Source organism: Chiloscyllium plagiosum, unplaced genomic scaffold (assembly GCF_037043375.1).
Source record: "Chiloscyllium plagiosum isolate Xiang-an unplaced genomic scaffold, Cpla_swu_hap1 HiC_scaffold_9, whole genome shotgun sequence".
Taxonomy (NCBI): domain Eukaryota; kingdom Metazoa; phylum Chordata; class Chondrichthyes; order Orectolobiformes; family Hemiscylliidae; genus Chiloscyllium; species Chiloscyllium plagiosum.
This window is the reverse complement of record NW_028270147.1, coordinates 17823528-17841811: the sequence shown is the minus strand read 5'-3', so window position 1 is coordinate 17841811 and position 18284 is coordinate 17823528. Positions and strand designations below refer to the sequence as shown.

Sequence of the window (18284 nt, the reverse complement as noted above, 5' to 3'; positions counted from 1 at the left end):
GGTGCTCAAATCTCAACATTCAGACATCCAAGTGAGGGTTTAACTCCAAAACTATTAAAACGCTGTTCCCACTGTTAATATGTTTGAGAGCAATACTCAAGCAAACTGTGCAATTTCTACTACAAGGCATTCATGCACAACTTACAATGCCATATGTAAAATTGGTACTCAACTCTGTAGAGTAATAGGGTAGGGGAATGGTCGGTATGGACTTGTTGGGCCAAATGGCCTGTTTTCACACTGTAGGGATTCTTAAATAAAACTCAGTAGTGAAGTTGAAATTTCAGATATAAAACATTCATAAGTGCTAATCTTTGCCATTCACTTCCAAAATTCAAGAGATGACTTTGTGAACATCCAGTCTCTCAGCCACTTTGGATAGAAGTTTAAATCTGCCATACAAGGATCCCACAGAGAAAAAAGTTAATTTTTATATATGAGAAAGCAGTAGTCATCCATAAGTAGTATTACATGAATATATAAATTGAATCAGAACATGTCCAAACTCCTCAAAGGCCTGCCCATCATCTCCAAATGCAAAGTGTGGAGTGTGAGGGAATGCTTGTCTGGATGGGTGCAGCTCCAATAAAGCTCAGGGTCCACAGTATCTCCAGGATAAAGCAGCTGATCTATCACTTTCAATATTTACTCCCTCAACATCAATGCTGTGACAACATAGTCCACCACCAAAAAACTACAGCAGCTCATTAAGTCGCTTTCAACAACACCTTCCCATGATCCCTTCCATCCAGAAGGACAAGGGCAGCAGGTACATCAAGACACCACTACCATGTTCAAAGTTCCCCTCCAAGCCACTCACCATCCTGACTCAATTATACCACTGCTCCCTCACTGTCACTGGGTCAAAATCTTGGAACTCATGATTTCAATCCACCAACTGCAAGGTAGATAGTTCGGTTGGCTGAATGGCTGACTTGTAATGCAGCAAAGCAACAGCACAGCACAAGAACGGGTCCTTCAGCCCCCACCATTCAGGTTCCACACCAGCTGAAGTCATCATGAAGATCCTGCCCTCTCAACCTTGCCCCTCACCTGAGTTTAGGGTGGCACGGTGGCTCAGTGGTTAGCTCACTGCTGCATCACAGTGCTAGGGACCTGGGTTTGATTCCAGCGTCTGACGAATGTGTGTGGAGTTTGCACATTCTCCCTGTGTCGGAGAGGGTTTCCTCTGCGTACTCCCGTTTCCTCCCACAGTCCAAAGATGGGCAGGCTAGGTGGACTAGCCATGGATAGCATAGGAGAACTAGGTCTGGGCAGGATGCTCTTTGGCAGGTCAGTGCAAACTCTAAAGCCAAACAGCCTCTTTCAGCACTGCAGGGATGCTATGATTCTAAATGTTGCCACCCTCAGATTGATCTAACCACCAGTCATCTCCCTTCAATGCAGACAGTCCCCTGGGACTATGGTGACTTCACATCCCTTGCCTTACTGTAGAGATTCGCAGCCTAATAATGAAAATCACACACTACATTGCTCAATTGTGGGGGGAGGCAGGAGGTCTCTCTGAACTGACAGCAGCATCCTGTTAGTGGGAAATGCCACTCACATAGCCACAACATAGTAACAGTGTGAAACAGCTTATTTAACTGGTTGCTCAGATTTTTCAGATAGATTGCAGTGGTTCACCACTCACCTCAAGGGCAATTATGGATGGACTTTAAATGCTGGTCTTGGCCACTCACAATCCACGAATTATTTCTTCTTAAAATGTAATCAGCACTGACAACACCAGTGACTCAGTTCTCCTAACTGCTGCAGAACAAATTAAGATTTATTAACCTCTGGTAAACTAGTATCTTGTTTCGGACACAATCTAAGCACCTCCTACAACGGAGTCATTCATCGAAATCAGATCTCTCAGAATTTCTCTTCCATTTGCAGGTTCTATTTTTTCCACTACAAGTTAGTGGACGCAGGTACAATCACAGGTGTTTAAAAGACATTTGGATAAGCTCATAAATAGGAAAGGTTTGGAGGGATATGGGCCAAGCGAAGGCAGGTGCGACTAGTTTAGTTTGGGAACATAGTCAGCTAGGACTGGTTGAACCAAAGAGTCTGTTTCCATGCTGTATGGCTCGAAGTGAATTTTCTTGAGAAATGCATCTTCAATTATACCAGTGTTATACATTATTGACCATTAGCAGCAGCAATTGAATTTGTTGCAATTCTCACTTATTAGACAATTAGCACAACAGGAGGGCAAGATTTTAACTTTTTTTCTTTAAAGTCTTATGGTACAGAGTCCATGAGGTCATAAAAATATCAAGTTGACCTCAGATACCAGCAACCCAGGTTTAAGAGGAAGCTTTCTTTCAAAGATCTGCAGAGTCTCTATTAAAAGTCCTCATCTTGGTCAAGTAAAAGGCAAACCTGGAAACTTTAACTTTACAAGTCAAAGCTTTAGTGAGTCACCTGACAGAATCTAAACAAGTTTACAATGCAGCCTCAAATATGATCAAAAAGTTTGCATTGGGTGTGCATCCTCAGCATAAAACATCCCCAAAGTGTTTCATAGCAGCATCACCAAAGAGTAAATATCCCAGCCAACTAGGTGTGTACTTTAGAGAATAAGATGGGACCAAATGCCTGCAACATTTTTGTTTCAAAAAGCTGACAGTTCTAGCCCAACTTATTTTTGAAAGGGCTGGGAATTTAAATGACTTCAAATCATCACACTTTCAACTCTACCTGCCCTTTACAAATGCACAGATGAGGGAGTTTTGGCTCTTGGTCAATGTCCTTAGCTGAGCAAAAATAAGATCTATCCAAATTCAGCAGTATTTTCAAGCTGTCCAGAAGATTAATGTTTTGCACATTTACAGCTCATGTCCTAGCTGCTTTCTCCTCCTGACAAGAATTGTATTGGCCAAAAATGGGCATGTCTAATGTATCTTGGTCCTGCAACCAATTTTAAAATGTTGTAAATAGTCGTCTGTGCTCTGCAAACATCTGGCCACTGGGCAGGAAAGGTCATTGGAAAAAGGAGGAATGAATGAGAAATGGCTAGGAGAAATGCTTAGTGTCACACTGGCTGACGAGAGGCATACCATCTTCTCCAAGATATGGAGATGCCAGTGTTGGACTAGGGTGTACAAAGTCAAAAATCACAACACCAGGTTATAATCCACCAGGTATCATGCTCAGCATTTTAACTAGAACAGGTGTTTTACCTATCATTGACAGGAGGGGAATGGAAAACATGTTGCACTCATTTTCCCAGATAACCACCTGATGAAGGAGCAGCACTCTGAAAGCTAGTGCTTCCAATTAAACCTGTTGGACTATAAGCTGGTGTTGTGTGATTTTTAACCATCTTCTCCATTACATGGCTGGTGTGGACATCAGGAGAAACAACTGACTGAGGTATGTCATTTTATCGCCCTGTCCTTTTCCTTCCTGTTTCCCCATGAGGACACGGCTTTTCATAGATATCACTCACCTGTACCGAAAGGGATTTTTTTTCAAACAAACAGGAAGCTCAACTATTTATCCACTGCAGAGAGTCCACCCATTAGAGGTCAAGACATAGCCAGTTTATAAGAGTTTTAAAAACCATAAAAGATTAATCATAGTGTGAATGACAGAAATTTCTAAGTTAAAGCAGAGTTGATACAAACGAACAATGTAGAATGGTGAAATGCTCCCAAATTAGATGCTAGAGCTGGATCGGAATTCCATTGATTACTCAAAATAGGTTGGCCCCAAATTTCTACTTCTTGTCTAGATTATATCAGAATTCACTGTCACTCAGTTATCACAAGTGATCTAGTCAGTTTACTGCTTACTGGACAAGCTGTGGATACAAAGACAGAACAGAATTGATCAGAGGCAGATTACAACATTATCCTGAGGCATACTACTAATTCTAAAAGGCCCAAAGACATAATCATATCCATACACAACACTATAGAAAGCAGAGGATTACTTCAAAAGGCTGTTTGCGTTTTGAGATGTGCAATGTTCAACACTTGTTGGAGATAACCCACATGAGACTAATTCAAGGTAGTGCCTTTCAGACAGATATAACATGCTCAGCATTTTAACTAGAACAGGTGTTTTCTTTATCATAGGCAGGAGGGGAAAACATGCTGCACTCAAATATTTTCCCAGAACCACAAAGAGAAGAATCTAAATATCTTGATGGCTACAACGATATAAATATTTATTTTTCTATTGCTTTGATAGAATGTGAACATGCAACCAAAGCCAGATTCATTTCACCAAGATTGCAATTTTCTGATGTTGAGTGTGTTTGTTGGGAGAAAGATGGAATACAAGATGCAGTTGGTTTGGATATTAGCCTTTCACCTGTCAACAGGGTCGAAACCTAACACAGAGGAGATGAAAGTCCCACTGCTGCACACAGTTTAACACTAAAGCAATGGGTCTTCAAGTTGAATAGGAGCTTTCAGTTTCACCAACCATTGATAACAACCTCCCAGGTCAACAGTAACTGCCTTACCTGTCTTGTGACCTATTTCTTACCACGAGCAGAACTTATTTTTGTTTTCAGTTCTGCTTGTGGTTTCAAAAAATTACTAAACGAAAGGCAATTGTTGAAAATTGGACCTTATATGAACTGAGTAGTGTCTAATATAAATGCACAGGTGAATGTGGACCAATACAATACAGTTCAGAGGAAGGGTTACTCAACCTGAACTGTTAACTCAGATTTCTTTACATAAAATGCTGCCAGTCCTGCTGAGCTTTTCCAGCAACTTCTGCTCTTCTTTCCAATAAAATACAGGTTTTCCTCTCAATCTTACTGTTGTTCTGAATAAATGTAATTTAGAAATTTAAAAATGAAGTCTCAAAGCAATACTTTCAATATTCCCTCATTAATGCAATTAAGTGCACAGGTTTTTTTTTTAAAAACAAAAATCGCATCTTTTCATCAAATCCCCTGCTAGGATCTGCTACCCAGGTTGCTGAAATCATATGCTTTCTTAGGACTTTCAATAGGATAGTGTCCCAAGTTGACTTGTTGAACTTGAAAACACGACGACTGTACCAGGACTAGTCAGCTTCAAAGTTTTCAAAAATCCAACTTCAAAAAGTGATACTTTCTTTTAATAAAGACCACATTGCACCTACTACTCGCGATGGAAAAAAAAAGACATTTAAAGAAAGGCTATACTTTGCCTTTGAAGTCACATTGAGGTTGTACAGGACATTGGTGAGGCCTCTTCTGGAATACCGTGTCCAGTTCTGGTCGTCCAGTTATTGGAAGGATGGGATATCATAGGATAGGAAGGAAGGATATTATGAAACTGGAGCGAGCTCAGATGAGATTTACCAGGATGTTGTTAAGTATGGAAGGTTTGAGTTGAAGAGAAAGGCTAGATAGGCTGGGACTTTTCTCACCGGAGCATAGGAGGTTCAGTGGCAGTCTGATAGAAGTTTATAAAATAATGAAGTATCGACAGACTTAATGGTTGTTGTCTTTTCCTTAACATGGGGGAATTTCAAGATTGGGGGCACATTGTTAAAGGTGAGAGGAGAGAGATTTTAAAAAGACATTAGAGGCAATTTTTTTTTCCCCCACAGAGGATGGTTTGCAGGTGGAATGAACTTTGAGAAAGTGGTGGACATGGGTACAATTAGACCGTTTAAAAGATATTTGGATAGATACATAAACAGGAAAGGTTGAGGTATATGGGCCAGGAGCAGGCAGGTGGAACTAGTTTAGTTTGGGATTAGGTTCGGCATGGACTGGTTGGGCTGAAGGGTCCATTTCTGTGCTGTGTGACTATGACACAGCCTTTGATTTATATTCCACAAAATACCACGGCTAACCTTTTTTTTTAAAAAAAAGATCAGGTCATTGCTTTCAGAAGATTGTGTTGTTCAAGCTGGAAATGTGCTGGCTACGTCCTTAATTAAAAATGCTATAAATACATGCCTCAGAACATTTAATTTAGATATTTATTTGTCTCATCCAATTAAGTTACCAGAATGTTCTGTAATAAAAAGGTGGGGACTTCATGTAAACAAGACACAAAAAGAAAGATCCTGCATCAAGCCTGCAATGTGACCAATTAAACCAAGTCTTCATATCTCAAGGGACTGACATCTTTGAAGCAGCATTCCATTTTATGTATGGGTCCAATAATTGTAATAAATTAACATTACTGCAAGGTGATAGATACATAAATAACACATGGTTTTAATATGTTCTACTTGACTAAGTTAATGTGCAAGAGTGATTTAACTTTGCATCGAGTGTCATACTCAAAAGCAAAATAAGATGACATTTATACAAATAATTAATTAAGATAATATCAATTCCAAAAAAGAAATTGTTAACATTACGCCTTAGCCAACTTGTAGGAAGATGTTTACAGAGATGGAGCATGCAATATTACACACACGCGCGTGCACACACACACACCAAGTTTAACTGGAGCAAACCCACTGAGCTGTGTGTTTTCAACCGCAAAGACATTCCACTACTACATCGCAAACCCACACCTTCTGGAACATCGACCCTGCTTTAGCTGGTGGAACTCTCAATCACGTCTTTGTTATCTCCAGCCTCAAACGATTGTAGAGTACTTCTAGTTGGCTGCCCGTCTCGTTTCCCCTGTAAACCTGGACTCATCCAAAACTTCATTGCTCGTATCCTAACTCAAACCAAACTCTGCTCACTTACCAACCCGGGATCACCAACTTACACTGGCTCCCAGTTAGGCAATGACTCCACCTTAAAGCTTCACTTTTCCTTTTCAATTCCATCACTAATCACTCCCAACAACCCTAAACCTCTGTCTTGCTTTGAGACATGCTTAAGCCCAACTCTGACAAAAGCTTTTGGCCACCCATCCTAATATCTCTATGTGGCTCACTGAAAATTCTTGTTTGGTAGAGTCATAGAGATGTATAGCACAGAAACAGACCCTTCGGTTCAATTTGTCCATGCCGACCAGATATCCCAACCCAATCTAGTCCCATCTGCCAACACCTGGCCCATATCCCCTCAAACCCTTCCGATTCATATACCTATCCAAATGCCTTTTAAATGTTGCAATTGTACCAGCCTCCACCACTTCCTCTGGCAGCTCATTCCATACACATACCATCCTCTGCATGAAAAAGCTTCCCCTTAGGTCTCTTATATCTTACCCATCTCACCCTAAACCTCTGCCCTCTAGTTCTGGACTCCACCAACCCAGGGAAAAGACTTTGTTTATTTATCCGATCCATGCCCCTAATGACTCTATAAACCTGTGTAAAGGTCACGCCTCAGCCTCAGAAACTCCAGAGAAAACAGCCCCAGCCTATTCAACGTCTCCCTATAGCTCAAATCCTCCAACCCTAGCAACATCCTTGTAAATCCTTTCTAAACCTTTTCAAGTTTCACAACATCCTTCTGATAGGAAGGAGACCAAAACTGCATGCAATATTCTAACAGTGGCCTAACCAATATCCTGTACAGCCGTATCATAACCTCCCAACTCCCATACTCAATACTCTACCAAAAGCCTTTGTCACTATCCTATCTACCTGCGACTCCCCTTTCAAGGAGCTATAAACCTGCACTCCAAGATCTCTTTGTTCAGCAACACTCTCTAGGACCTTACCATTAAGTGTATAAGTCCCACTAAGATTTGCTTTCCCAAAATGCAGCACCTCTCATTTATCTAAATTCAACTCCATCTGCCACTTCTTACTCCATTGGCCCAAGTGATAAAGATTCCGTTGTAATCTGAGGTAATCTTCTTCACTGTCCACCAATCTCCAATTTGGTGCTATCTGCAAACTTACTAACTATACCGCTTATGCTGACATACAAATCATTTTGAAAAATGATGAAAAGTAGTGGACCCAGCACCGATCCTTGTGGCACTCTACTGGTTACAAGCATAAGAAAACGAAGGAAGTAAAGCTTACCCCTTTCAAGTCATGGCTGGGGAATTAGCAAAGCAAAGAAAAAGGTATCAAAAAGGTCAAAAAGATTAAAGCTCAATTTGACAGTGTGTAGAGTCAGTCACAGTGATGAGTAAAGGAAGAAAGGTTTTGAACAAATAGGACTGACTGAATAGCTAAGAAACAGCAAAAATGCAACACAAGTATATTAAACAAGTTCAGAGTCCACTGAGCAACTCCTTCCCAACAATGAAGAATCCAACAAGTATAGTGGTCATTCTAGTGCTGATAAACTCAATGAAAGAGGTTCAGTTTCCACTCATCAGAAGGAGTTGAAAAGTACTACACAGGAGCGTTAGCAAGAAATCTTGAAAAGCAAGAAGGGTTTCTGACAAATATCCATTTGGAGGAAACAGATATGTAAAGTACCTGCCCAAACATACCCATCAGCTGCCATCACACACGAGCCAAATGAAAAGCTCATAATACTTGGAATGTAACACCACATAGGAGATATTAGTTTCAAATCCTAAGTACATCCTATCCACAGTTCTCACAGACATGACTGTAACCCAAATAGTAATCAGGAAACAATCTACTATTAAATGGTTACACTAATCAGAATTGGAGGCAAGTCAGGGACAATTTACAGCTAGTGGCAAACCGACCGTACTTTCCGATGGTGCGGAAAGTTGCTCACGAAGACCTAGTGATTTCTGTGGGGTGTGATTCTCCATCCCAAAGGCAGTTTCAAATCAGGCACCAAGTCAGGGGGATCTCTCAGATGTCTAGCAACTCTGATGTCAGCCAACTGATTAAATATTCACCTCTTGTCACAGACACCAAACCAGGAAATTGAAAGCACTTTATCCTTCACTTATAATTAAAGATGGTGAAATAGATGATAATGATTTGATAGAATTTAAAATAACAAAATTCAGAAGTATTATCTGTGGAAATAATGGCCAAAGAAATTTGCAAACTTAGCTTTACAGAGCCAGTCCAGGATGTTTAGTTTTTTCCAGAGACAAATGCCTAACATTGCACCATCCACTGTTCCTGATACTGAAACAGATATTAAAACCGCAGAGCAGAAATTAGGCCATTCAGCCCATCAAATCTGCTCTGCCATTCAATCATGGCTGATAAGTTTCTCATCCCTATTCTCCCCGTAATCCTGAATCACCTTGATACTCAAGAACCTATCTATCGGAGTCTCAAATATACTCAATGACCTGACCTCCACAGACTTCTGTGTCAGCAAATTCCATAGCTTCTCCACTCTCTGGCTGAAGAAGTTTCTCTTTATCTCTGTTTTAAAAAGGTCTTCCCTTTAATCTAAGGCTGTGCCCTCAGGTCCTAGTCTCTCCTACCAATGGAGGCAGCTTCCCAACATCCAATCTGTCCAGGCCATTCAGTATTATGGATGTTTCAATTAAATCCACCCTCATCCTTCTGAATTCCATTGAGTATAGACCCAAAGTCCTCAAATGTTCATCATAGGTTAAGCTTTTCATTCCTGGGACCATTCTAGAGAACCTCCTCTGAACAAGCTCCAGGGCCAGTACATCCTTCCTGAGATTGGGAACCCAAAACTGCACACTATACTCCAAATGTGATCTGACCAGAGCCTTACACAGCCTCAGAAGTATATCCGTGCTTTTATATTCAGATCCTCAAAATAATTACCAACATTGCATTTGCCTTCCTAACTACTGACTCAACCTGCAAGTTTACCTGGAGAGAATCCTGGACTAGAACTCCCAAGTCTCTTTGCACTTCAGGCTTCTGAATTTTCTCCCCACTTAGAAATTAGTCCATGCCTCTATTCTTCCTACCAGAGAGTGCACAACCTTACACTTTCCCATATTGTACTCTATCTGCCATTTCTTTGCCTGTCCAAATCCTTCTGCACCCTCCCTGCCTGCTCAATACTACCCGTCCCTGGACATATCTTTGTTTTATCGGCAAATGTAGCTAGAATGCCCTCAGTTCCTTCTTCTAGATCACTAATGTATAAAGTGAAAAGTTGTGGTCCCAACACTGAGCCTTGTGGACCACCACTTGCCATTCTGTGAAAGATCCTTTTATCCCCAGTCTATGCCAGACAACCAATCTTCTAACCATGCTAGCATGTTGCGTCTGGCACCATGGGCCCTTATCTTACTCAGCAGCCTCCTGTGCAAAGGCCTTGAAGTCCAGGTAAATAACATCCATTGCTTCTCCTTGGTCTAGCAAATTTGTCAGGCATGACCTCCCTTTGATTAAACCATGCTGACTTTGCCCTATTTTACCATACACTTCCCAGTATTCAGAAACCTCATCCTTCATGGACACCAAAATCTTGCCTACGACCAAGGTTACGCTAATTGGCCTGTAATTTTCCATCTTTTGCCCTATTACCTTTTAAGCAGGGGTGTCACGTTAGTGATTTTCCAGTTCTTTATGATCCTCCCTGACTCTCGCGATTCCCGAAAGCCCATATCAGTTTACAGCAAGACCTGGACAATATCTAGACATGAGCTGATAAGAGGCAAGTAATATTCAGGCCAGGCAATGACCATTTCCAATGAGAGAGAGAATTCAACCATTGCCCCTTTGGATTAGTAGGAGGAATTACCATTGTAATTGACTTTCAAGCACTCCGAGATGTATGACATAGCATAGCTGCCGGCATTTCCACCCAAATCAAATAGTTAGAAGCATTCAAACTCCATTCCAGTTCTTCAGAACATGACCCAAGCTAAGTACTTCACCACAAGGTTGAGGGAGTGCGAGATTTCTAAAGGTAACCATCCTCTGTTTAATGTGTCATCCATCCACTGAGATTAATGTACAAACGATCCCAGGGTACCATCCAATTTCTAAGGGGTTTTCCTTATAATCAAGGTAGACAAGCAGGAAGTTAGAAGAGCACAGCAAGCCAGGCAGCATCAGGAGGTGGAGAAGTCAAAGCTACAGGTGTAACCTGAAATGTTGACTTCTCCACCTCCTGATACAACCTGGCTTCTGTGCTCTTCCAGCTTCCTGCTTGTCTACCTTGGATTCCAATATCTACAGTTTTTTTGTCTCTTCCTTATAATCAAAGCAGCATTCCCCACTCTGCAAATACCAAAAATAGACTCACCAACAACGGTGTAATGAGAAATAGAGTTTACATTGTGAAGCATTAACTCTGCTACCCCTTCCATAGATGCTGCCAGACCTGCTGAGTTCATCTAGCACTTTTGTTTTTCATTCAGATCTCCAGCACTTTGCTTTTTACCAACAACAGATTAACAGATTTAACAACGCTAATTTGCTGTTTGCAAGACATGACAAATTGCTGCTTCTGCCTACTTCATCATATAGTGGCTGCGTTCCAAAAGTAACCCATTAGCATGTAAAAAAGTTAGGACATCCCAGGGTGTGAAGAGTGTGCTAGATAAATGCAAGCTCTTTATTGGACTGAAAGGTCAGTAAAGCTTTAGGAAACTTGACCAATAGATGAATATTGTACCGCAGGAACATAATGGAGATGCATCAGAATAGTTTTTAAACAAGTGATCATTGGTCATAATAACAGCGAAAATACCAGTGAGCTAGATTGAAAATTTATATAAGTCACAATTTAGAGAAAAAGAGAACAATGACAGCAGATTGAGATACTGTTCAAATACCTGCATCAAAATGGGAAGATGAATTCCAGCTGGTCCACACAGCTCTCAAAACTCCCTGGTGAATGCAGACACCTGGAAGTATTATGGTCATTAAAATATATTTGTAAATGGAATGTTTCTTTGAGAAGAAGGTGACCAAACAGGTGGATGAGGGTAAAGTGGTTGATGTGGTGTATATGGATTTCAGATAAGCTTCCGCACGGTAGGCTATTGCAAAAAAAAACAGAGACAAGGGATTGAGGGTGATATACTGGTTTGGACCAGAAATTAGCTAGCTGAAAGACGACAGAGGGTGGTGGTTGACGGCAAATTTTCACCTGGAATTCAGTTACTAGTGGTGTACTGCAAGGATCTGTTTGGGGCCTCTGTTGTTTGTCATTTTTATACACTACCTCGATGAGGGCGTAGAAGGATGGGTTTGTAAATTTGCGGATGACACGAAGGTCGGTGGAGTCATGGATAGTATGGAAGGATATTGCAGGTTACAGAGGGATATCGATAAGCTGCAGAGCTGGGCTGAGAGGTAGCAAATGGAGTTTAACGTGGAAAAGTGTGAGGCGATTCATTTTCGAAGGAGCAACAGAAAAACAAAGTACTGGGCTAATGGCAAGATTTTTGGTAGTGTAGATGAGCAGAGAGATCTGTGTCCATCTGCATAGATCCCTGAAAGTTGCCACCCAGGTTGACAGGGTAGTTAAGAAAGCACATGGTTTGTTAGGTTTATTGGAAGAGGGATTGAGTTGACACAAGGTCATGTTGCAGCTGTACAAAACTCTGGTCCGGCCGCGCTTGGAGTATTGCGTACAGTTCTGGTCGCTGCATTATAGGAAGGATGTTGAAGTTTGCAAAGGAAATTTACTAGGATGTTACTTGGTATGGAGGGAAGATCTTTATGAGGAAAGGCTGAAGGACTTGAGGCTGATTTTGTTAGAGAGAGAAGGTGAAGAAGTGACTTAATAGAGACATATCAGAGGATTAGATGGGGTGGACAGTGAGAGCCTTTTTCCGTGGACGGTGATGGCTATCACAAGGGGATATAGCTTTAAATTGAGGGGTGATAGATATAGGACAGATGTCAGAGGTAGTTTCTTTATTAAGAGAGTAGTAGGGGCATGGAACAGCCAGCCTGCAACAGTATTAGACTCAACAACCTTAACAGGATTTAAATGGGCATTGGATAAACATACGGATGATAATGGAACAATGTAGGTTAGTTGGTCTTCAGTTTGGTTTCACAGGTCAGCGCAACATCGAGGGTTGAAGGGCCTGCACTGCGCTGTAATGTTCTATGGTTCATACAAAAAGAATGACAGAGCATATCAAAGTGAAATAATCATTGAAACTGGGCAATGCATCTACTTCATGGGAACACCTTGGAGTTTCTAGTACTTTCTGGCAGAAAGAAGAGTGGGAGAAACCATTTTCTCCGTGGGGAGAATCGCCTCAACACGCGAGTTAGGCTGTTCACGGGTGAGGTCGGGAAAGATTTCTTCACACAAAATGAAGGACCATAACAATTTGGAACTTTCTCTCTCAGGGGCCACCTGAGGCTAGGGGGTATATAGAAAACTTCAACATAGTATATACAGCTGCTACTATCTACCAGATGCAATGCAGAAATTCACCAAAGATCTTCAAACAACACTTTCCAAATACATGACCACTTCCATCTAGAAGGATGAGAACAGCAGATATATGGAATCACCACTACAAGTCTACCTACAAGTCCCCCAGTAAGTCACTCACCATCCTGACTTGGAAATATATCACTGCTCTGTCACTGTCGCTGGATTAAAATCCTGGAATTCCCTCCAGGGCATTGTGGGGGTCAACCCAAAGCAGGTGGACTGCAGCAGTTTAAGGCGGCAGCTCACCATTACCTTCTCAAGGACAACTAGGGACTAGCAATAAATGCTGGTCGGCCAGCGACACCCATATCCCACAAATGAATAAATTGAAAAAAATTATTAGGCAAGAGTATTAATGGATTATGGAAAAAGAGAAAAAAATAAGCTAAGTGAGTCAACATACAGAGCAGACATAATCCAATTAAATGGCAGAGTAGTTTAAATGGGCTGTATTGTCTTTTCCTGTTCCAATGTTTGACAGGGGTGGCATAAGAGTTACAGTTTTTGATCAAGGAGCCCTATCAAAACCAACATCCATGGGAACTGTGGGAAAGGGTTCCACTGGTTGAAGTCATATCTGACACAAAAGGAAGACATGGTGATTGTTGGAAGTTAATCATTTCACCTCCAGGACATCTCTGTAGGAGTTCCTCAGGTTAGCATCCTAGGCTCGCCCATCTTCAGCCGCTTCATCACTAAGCTTCCCTACCTCAGAAGGTCAGGAATGGGGATGTTTACTTGTGACTGTACAGAAGGAACAGAAGGTTGTAAGGCAACCTTATAGGAGTTTATAAAATAATAAGGTGTATAGATCGAGTTAATGATAGCTGCCTTTTCCCAAAGATGAGGGATTTCAAGACTAACGGGCTCATCTTTAAAAGGTGAGAGAAGAGAAATTTAAAAAAAGACACAAGAGGCAATTTTTTTCCACAGAGGGTGGTTCATGTGTGGAATAAACTTCCTGAGGAAGTGGTGGACGTGGGTAGAATTACAACATTTAAAAGACATTTGGATAAGTATATGAATAGGAAGAGGTTGGAGGGATATGGGCCGGGTGCAGGTAAATGGGACTAGTTTAGATTGGGATTATGGTCAGCATGGATTGGTTGGATCAAAGGATCTGTTTCCATGTTGTATGTCTCTATCACTTTATGAAAAGGAACAGCAGGATGGAGACATTTGATTGCAGGGTAAATTGTGGCAGTTTAAAGGAACAAATTCCTTGGACAAATTAACCTCACATATTGTCAAGTCTGATTGCAGCAGTATTTCCAGAGATTAGATGGCGCATGTACTGACTAAGTCAACCAAGGTGACAAAAGCTGTTACAGATTGTACAACCTAACTGGATAGATCATACATTGTTAAGACCAAACCAAAGCAAAGTGGGTTTTCACTGAAACGCAAGCACGTAATACTGGAATTTTGGTTTTTACAATAAAATGGAATGTTATCATGCAAAAAGGAAGGACAAAAAAAAACACATTACTTATGTAGTAATTTTAAAGCTTTCAAAACACAGCTTAAAGTAAAAGCCCATCAATCCCAAAAGCAATCCTTTACAGAAGAAATTCCTTTCTCAATCATCTTATACAAGCTTAATTCGAATACATTCACAGCAACTAGCCACTCAGGTGATGACAGGTATTGCATATTTAGGTTGCAAAAAAAAATGCAATTTATTACAGTGCAAGGGTGGTCATTCAGCCCACTGTATCTACATTTACTGTCCATCTCCTGCCTTTACCCCATACCCTTAAACATTATTTAACTGGAAACATTTAATGTCTCAACTGAATCTGTCTCCACAAGGCTTCAAGATAATGCATTCCATACCCAGCCCACATACTGTGTGAAAAAGGAATTTTCTCTCCTCACCCTGCCATCCCCACCACATTTGTTGCATTTGCAAATCACTTCAAAATCTGTGTCCTCCAGTTATCAGTCCTGTTATTACTGGGACCAGTTTCTCCCTATCTACTCTATCCAGATCTCCTGATTTTGAGAACTTCTATCAAGTCATTTTCTCTTCAAGAACAGACCCAAACTTTCCAATCGACTCATAACTGAAGTTTCTCAACTATTTTTGTATACCTTTTCAGCACTCTCTCTATTGCATTCACATCCTTCCTACCGAGGGACATCCTAAACTGTACACAATACTCCAGCTGAAGTCAAAAATGTGTCTTGTAGATGTTCAGCATTACCTCGTTGCTATTGTGCTTTACACTCTTATCAATAAATCCCAGGATACTGCCTGCTTTATCTACCCCTCTCCACCTGTCCCACTACCTTCACTGATCTATACACATATATAACCAGGTCCCTCTGCTCCTGCACCTTAAGCAGTGGAGCGCCTATTTTATATTGTCTCTCCATTTAGTCAGTTCTGATGTAACACGATAGTTTAGCTCTTGTGCCATCTCACATTATAAGAAAATCGCACAACAGCCATTCCATTTAAATCCATGGGGACAGAATTGCATCATTGCCAATACAGGTAAGGAAAGTTCGCATTCTACAAATAACAGTCTAAATTCTTCAATTGCGTTAGAGCCAATTAGTGTTGAAGAACTCCACATTATAGCAAAACCAGCTGAACAGTATTCTCTTTCAAAATGCATCATCTCACACTTCTCCACAATGAACTTAATTTGCCACCTATTTGCCAACTCCACCAACTTGTTGATGGTTTTTTGGAGTTCCACCCTGCCCTCACATTTTATAATGTGACCAAATTTCACATAACCTGTAAAAGGTTGGAACTGTCCCCTCCTTGTCAAGGTCTAGCTTATTAAGATACATCAGGAAATGCAACCATATCAATGTCAAACTCTGGGGAACTCCCTGACATGTGTTACTCTAACCTAAAAAAAAAATCCATTGACCATCATTCTTGGTTTCCTATCCCCCTCACTTTGCAACTGACCCTTTCATCCATCACATATACCTTTCCTCGCAGGTCTGTTGCTAAATATAATCAATGTGATTTCTTCACAGAAATTAACTATGGACAACAAGCGAGTGAATGCAACATTAGCATAGGACCATCAACAGGAGCTGACCCATTTAGTCCCAAGGACAAGATCCAAATAAATGGTCCAATTTCCATAATACTTTCAGTTAAAACCAGCCCATCAATCTCAGATTGAAAAATTAACAACAATTGCCATTTATGGAAGAGTATTCCCAAATACTCCCTCCCATGTGTAGAGAAAGGTTTTTCCATTTCACTCCTGAAAAGGTCTAGTGCTAGGCATAAGCTTTTTCTGGTCATTCAAGAATATCTCTTATTGGTTGGCCAGATTAACTGTGAACTTAGATCACCTCATTCTTCTAAACTCCATGAAATGCAACACTGGCTGGGTAATTTTGTTTTGTAATTTAGTCCCTAGAGCTCAGCATCCTTTTGGTAAAACAGTGTTTAAGTCTTTCCAAAGGCCAATATATTCTAGCTCTTCTACGTACTTTCTATGTTTCTATTCTTCCCATGGCATTGTGCCAGAATTGCTCCAAGTAAGCCAGGTGTGGTGTAGCATAGCCAGGAATTAAAATGGCTGACACTTGACTTATACCTTTTATTGCTCCTACACGCTAAGGAAGATTGGACGTCGAACAGAGCTTCATGATGTGACAATGGCTGTGAAAGCAAGTTGATAGCAAGGTCAACTGCTAGATGCAATGAGTCAAAGTTGCCGGTTAGTCCAAATCAGTTACGATGTGTGCAAAAATGACATGCAGACTCTGGGACCATGTATAGAAGAAAGGAAGTAGAAAAAAGTGCACAAACAGGGAATTGGCCTGGTTTATAGGAGCTGTGGATAGGCTCTGTCTCTCACACACTTTAGTTAAATAACAAGGAAGATCCCACCCCATAATATGAAGTCCCTGCTACAATAAAGTAATAATGAAACAATGTGAAAGATACAGCAGTACCATTAAATTCCATTTCATACAAACTCAGAGGTGGTCAACTTACTTGGTTAACTGGTCAACTGCTGCTCACCGTCACCAGATGAGGTTGTTAAAGTGTCTGTCCCATTCTGAAATAGGTACACAGCTGCAGAGGCGTGTTTTTGTTCAAAAGTGCTGTGCCAGAGGGCAGGGTACCTAAAAGAAACCAGAAAACTCTAAACAAAAACTGGATTACATAATCCCAGTTCCATCGAAAAGCATTGGTTGGAAATGTTTACTTTTATTTCTCTCTCACTAGAATGGCATTTGATGACAACAACTGTTACAGATTTTAAAGTAAATTACTTGAAAATTTCTACTCATACTTTTCTTTCAAACGAAATGCCACCCATTATTAAAAACCAGAAGATCTGTGAATGCTGTAAATCAGACACAAGAACAGAAATTGCTGGAAAAACTCAGGCGGTCTGGCAGCAGCTGTGGAGAGAAATCAGAGTTAACATTTTGTGTTGAGTAATCCTTGCTCAGTTTCCAGCGGTTTCTGTTTTTGCTGCTCATCACTAATAGCCAATGATTTTATATTAAATTGGAGCCTGTCTCTCAACTACCCAGGGTTTCCGCCAGGGCACTTGAAATGGCCACTTCAGAAGGGTAGAGTAGAATCTACGAATATCTTGGTCAGGGTGTTCTGCAGAGTCAGAGTGTGCAGGATTTGCTTCATTTTCATTACTTTTCTCTGCAGGCTGATCCAAACACGGGATGAATTAGTGACATTCTGAACAATTGACGGCATGTTCCTCTCAGTCACTAATGTAAATTACAGGACAGGGCATTCCTTTACCCTGCCTTGAAATGCTGGTGTGGAGGGTTGTGCCGAGGCGAAGTGTGGTGCGGAGAGACGAAAGAAAAAAGGAGAGACGAAAGAAAAAAGGAGAGACGAAAGAAAAAAGGAGAGACGAAAGAAAAAAGGAGAGACGAAAGAAAAAAGGAGAGACGAAAGAAAAAAGGAGAGACGAAAGAAAAAAGGAGAGACGAAAGAAAAAAGGAGAGACGAAAGAAAAAAGGAGAGACGAAAAGAAAAGAAGAAAAGAAAAGAAAAGAAAAGGAGAAAAGAAAAGAAAAGGAGAAAAGAAAAGAAAAGGAGAAAAGAAAAGGAAAAGAAAAGGAAAAGAAAAGGAAAAGAATATACCATCCA

General features: G+C 40.8%; 3 protein-coding genes across 7 annotated transcripts in view; all 3 read right to left on the bottom strand.

The window, feature by feature from the left end:
• The window catches only part of LOC122554163 (volume-regulated anion channel subunit LRRC8C-like), a 102505-nt gene extending 85219 nt beyond the window's left edge, over positions 1 to 17286 (bottom strand). Inside the window, exon 1 of the mRNA XM_043698747.2 lies at positions 17154 to 17286. The gene's annotated coding sequence lies outside the window, so the exon portion shown is untranslated. The remainder of the gene's footprint in view (positions 1 to 17153) is intronic.
• The window catches only part of lrrc8db (leucine rich repeat containing 8 VRAC subunit Db), a 107785-nt gene that overhangs the window by 67802 nt on the left and 21699 nt on the right, over positions 1 to 18284 (bottom strand). For 2 of the 5 annotated variants that reach the window (XM_087990437.1, XM_043698742.2), the window contains exon 1: positions 17154 to 17284. The exons of the other annotated variants lie outside the window; for them this stretch is intronic. The gene's annotated coding sequence lies outside the window, so the exon portion shown is untranslated. Of the gene's footprint in view, positions 1 to 17153; positions 17285 to 18284 lie in introns of those variants that run through there. 5 annotated transcript variants of the gene reach the window in all.
• lrrc8c (leucine rich repeat containing 8 VRAC subunit C) overlaps positions 17198 to 18284 on the bottom strand; it is a 138334-nt gene continuing 137247 nt past the window's right edge. Inside the window, exon 6 of the transcript XR_015758106.1 lies at positions 17198 to 17284. The gene's annotated coding sequence lies outside the window, so the exon portion shown is untranslated. The remainder of the gene's footprint in view (positions 17285 to 18284) is intronic.